Consider the following 4,944-nt stretch of genomic DNA (forward strand, 5'->3'; position numbering starts at 1 on the left):
TGACAGATCCATGATTCGTCATTATTGAACATAAAGGTTAAGGAATATAGTCCTTTTATGGGGAAAAAATTGAGAAACTTGGACAATCGATGAATTTATGGTTGTGAAGTGGATATAGTATGCCAGTTGCCGTAAAGGAACGCATTTCTTCCGGGAGAAGCTTTGGATTAGTCTCCTTAATGTTGAAAGTACCATGCTAGATGTGACTAATTTAAAATACGTCATTATACGAAATATATGATGAGGAATATTGGAACGAATCGGAAAGACGATCGTCCTTATATAGGAAGGAATTGAGAATTGAGGACAATCAACGACTTTAGAACTGATTTGTGAAAATGGAGTACTGACTGGAGGAGAAAAAATTTTGAAATAATCTTCTTAATATCGAATTTACTGTTCTAAACCACTGATTCACAATTCGTTATTTTCTAGCATTACGGATAAGGAACGGTGCTACGAATGATATCCATCGATACCTAACGAAGAAAATTCCTTTCCGGGAAGAGATTGAAGGTATTAGTTCATTTGCACCTCAATTTTTTTTATCAATTTCGCCATTAATTAATATTCACGGATATTTCAGACTTTTGTTTTGGAGATACCTTTCTAGTTTGTAATTCAGTTCCTTAACGGACAAAGACTATTGGACATAATTGCGAAATATTGGACTATTTCTTGCTTAGAGAATATGAGTGATGCTTGTGTTTTCCATGTCAAATTTTTCAAAACATCTACTTCTGTTCTACACAATAATATGCTATTCCTCCTTTCCCAAACTTTTCCAAGAGCTAATTGTAAGGTATTCTGAAATTTTCATTTTTGCCTTGCGATAAGGAAGTCCAATTTTTCTAGATTGAGGTTGGAACTTCTAGACATCACAAAAGAAACAGCAATTGCAGTAACGATGCATTAATACATGATGACATTCCTTAATCGATTCACCTTTTAAAAGTAAATTCTTGAAATAGATGTAATGACACTAATTTAAATTAAGAAATTATTTTCGGTTCGTTCAGAAGGATTTTTCGCCTTCACTTTGCACAAGGAGTTGGTGAAAAGGAAATAGAATCGCGTGAAGCGATGGAGCTAGGGAATTGCTGGAAGTCAGGGCATGTTCATTTTAAGCGGATTGTTTTCTACGTCATATTACAGTGATGGGTTTCGGGATTCCTTGCAGGACACGACACGCCGAAGTACCTGTGGCAAAATGACGGAGTGTGTTTTGCACTATAAATTACACGCCGAAGATACGCCTGCGTATACTTTTTTATCCATCAGGTTTCCTATGCATGACAAACAAATTACAGTAATAACACCCATTTTCCTATCGATTTACATCCACTTATTTATGTCGTAAATTTTCCTTACTAGTTTCACGATTTATACCCCTAAATAGCATATTCATTTATGTTTAACTTAGTTGTTCATATACTATTAAAGTTTGTTTTCTTAACTTACTTATCATTTGAGACACTGCTATCAGCTCAAGCGAAACAAAACTATTTGAAATTGATATTCATTAACATCCATGTTTTGTATCATTTACAATTTAAACTCGTATCAGAATTCTATTCGAAGAGAATAAACTCAAAATTTTGAAACGTGCATTGTTCTGACATGGAGGAATTGAAACAAATGCGTGAGTTTTAAAATACAATTTAAACGCTGGCCTTTAACAACGTCTTTTACCGGAACACGAGTTACAGGTGTTTCGAATGTTACCATATTCGTCTGTTTGTAAAGTGAGCAAGAATGATAGGGATATAAGGAGTTGCACGCGAAGCGAGGGAGAAGTGGATCCGTGCAATGCGTAAAACATTAACCAAGGGGAATGAAATGACGATGAGGAATTGTGTACACTAAAGGTATATATTCCCTAATTCTATGTAACGAAACAGATGAAGAACAGCAACTCATATTCTAGTTTGGCGGAAAGTTCGACGTATCTTTTCTACCACACAGTGCGTAACTGGGAAATACAGTGATCGCTATGGAGAACCTCTGTTATGATCATTGCAAGTTGAATTTATAGGGGGTAATTAATCTTTGACAAATACGATATGGAGATGCCTATTTGGAAAATTAAATTTGGAAATCTGGCATTTGGAGACCTTGTAATAAGAAATAGCAATTAGTATCTAAGAAGTAAGAAAGAAAAAATGTATAATCAGAATAAATAAGTATTGACGAATACTCCAAGATTACTGCGAATATTTTCAGTAATATTAGTATGCACGTTATTTCTAAGCTATAAAATATTTTATTTCTTATTTCAATTTTACATATGAAACGATGAAATTTAGAAAGATGGTGGAAAGGGAGGCTGAATTATTTTAAGATATGATGTATGTGTGTCCTCCTATTTAATTATACCACCGAGAATTCAATTACCTATTCTTCAGATTAATAGTATTCTGACACACCATGCATGTAATTAATAAAAGGTTCGAGAGAAGTGTATTTTAAATAATATGATATAGAACGCAAGCTTGAAGTTTATATTTGAATGTTAAAAGTGGGGGCAATTTCTTCATAGAAAACCTGGGTTCAACCTAATGGCTTTTAATTAACCACGCCAGGATGTACCAGAGTCAAGATTAATTAACAGATTATTAAATTAGACTATATTGAAACAAAGGTTTCGAAACAAAATATTATTAATCGGTTGGCAGGGAAATATATATTCATGTGTCCCTTTTGGAGACGGTTTCATTTTTCACTAACATCAGCATCCCTTCAATATAAACACAATGACTTATATCAAGTTATATTACGTTAGACATAATTGGCACTGCAGGAAATATGTCAGAATCCCACTTTGAAGTTTAATATTTTATTCTGTTCTTCATTATTCCCATTTCTCCAGATTTTTATTAAACAAGGAATTTTTAGTGAAACTGCTTGCTAATTAAAATTAGGAAATTCACATTCTTTCCAGAGAAATTTTATAAATATCGACTGATGCTATTAAATGTATTATTAATTAATTGAATGAAAACGCATTCCATTTAGAAAACCTTGTTGCACACTATCAATACCAGAGGAACAATGATCCAGATACTTATATTCTTCAACATATTTATTACCCTCAATATAGGTTGCTTTTGCCATTACTATAACTGCAGTCCCTTCTTCACATCTTCACCAATACTTATCAGTAACTCCAAGAATTACATTTAATCGACTGCCAATAATGTACCTACTTACTGATTTATATATTAAGGACTCAAGATCGAAAATTGACTATAAGGAACTACAATAATCACGGAATCAACATATTCCAGATAAGCTTTTTGTAATTTCTGTCCAACATCACGTGCTGAGGAATGGTTATATTCCAAGTCTGATGTAAGTATTCCTTTCTGGATATTGTTCACGATAAGAAGTGCTATCTTCTTTATAAATAGTGGGAGGAGGAGAATATTGTGAGCCATTTTTCGCAGGAAAACAGATTTAAAATTTAATGTTTTGCGTACTAATAGTACGCCTTTACATTTAATTTAGAAATTCAATATGCGTTTTTGCCTTATTAATTGCATGGTGAACTGTAAATTAAAAGCAGTTTCATTCAATCTAACGGGTTTACAATTCCATTTCTTGCAAACTCACATTTTTGAGCCTAATAAGTCAATTCTAGTTTTATTTATTTTTATTATTACCCCTAACATCATATGACCATAATGAATTATTACAAAATTAGAATACTAATTGTATTACGTTAAGATATCAGAATATTCCCTTTTAACAAGTAGGATTTATCAAATTAAGGAATTGCAGGAGAATGGATATTTCTGGAAATTTCCTTTCTCGTGATACCTTCATATCTATTGAATCACAAAAAGCGTTTGGCCTAACAGGTTGCTCCTGACAGAAAGAATTAACAGTATGAAACAGATATCAAACAGTGGATGCCTACATTGATGTACTAACATCAATGGTTTCTATAAATGTGTGATAGATATGTTAGGTGTTCTTAGAGGCCAGATACTTTTGAACACAGTATATCACTAAGAATGAATCATGTTACTAAGTAATTTCAGAATTAAGAACAATCTATATACGAAATCATCAATCTATATAAACACCTTATATCAATTTTATATCCTAAATTCGTATTATCTAATATAAAACTTAACGTCTGTGCTACCAAACCAGTTGATGTAACGAACTCATGGTTTCCTCTTCCCACAATTAGTTAAAAAATACACATTTTACATAAAAATTTTCTTTGATGGTTATCATTAATGTAAGAGAAGGATTATCTGCGCTCTCTTATCTCTATTCAAATGCTGCATATAATACGTATACTTTATTCAGACGTACGTTGCATTCCGGAAGCACCAATATTAAACAAGAGACGCTCGCACTAATTTCTGCATATCAATTTCGCGTCTCGAGTCCACTGCTGAAGGACACTAAGCCGAGAGTATCTAACAAGGATGAAAAAACGCGTGGGACAGTTAAATCCATATAAAAGTTCCAACCATTTCCATTAAGTTATTAGTAAGGCAAACAATTTATAAATACAAAGCACTAATACTCAATGGGTAACTGCCAAATAACTGAAAACCGAGGCACAATCGAAATTTAACGGCGCGCATAAATACTGGCCTTCGAATCCACGGCCTTCTAAATATCCGGAATGGGAAAACAAAAAAGGTGATAAAAAGCACATTCTATTAAACATACCATCCCACATTCTCGTTCTATCTGCCCAAGAGGCATCGACCACTGTGATTAGATGTCACCACGATGACGCCCCTCGATGCACATTCGTTTACCATCTTTCGATCGTGTGTGAATATGTTAGAGATGTACCGTCTCCTCGGTAGAGTGTGTCGCTAGAAGAACGACATCTCGATATGCCTTATTGCATCTCATTTACTATAACCGGATAACACACCATCGCAGAGGAATCTGTCGGCGAATCGGTTAAATCCA

This window comes from Eufriesea mexicana, unplaced genomic scaffold (genome assembly GCF_001483705.2).
Source record: "Eufriesea mexicana isolate 0111107269 unplaced genomic scaffold, ASM148370v2 scaffold1217, whole genome shotgun sequence".
Classification (NCBI taxonomy): Eukaryota; Metazoa; Arthropoda; class Insecta; order Hymenoptera; family Apidae; genus Eufriesea; species Eufriesea mexicana.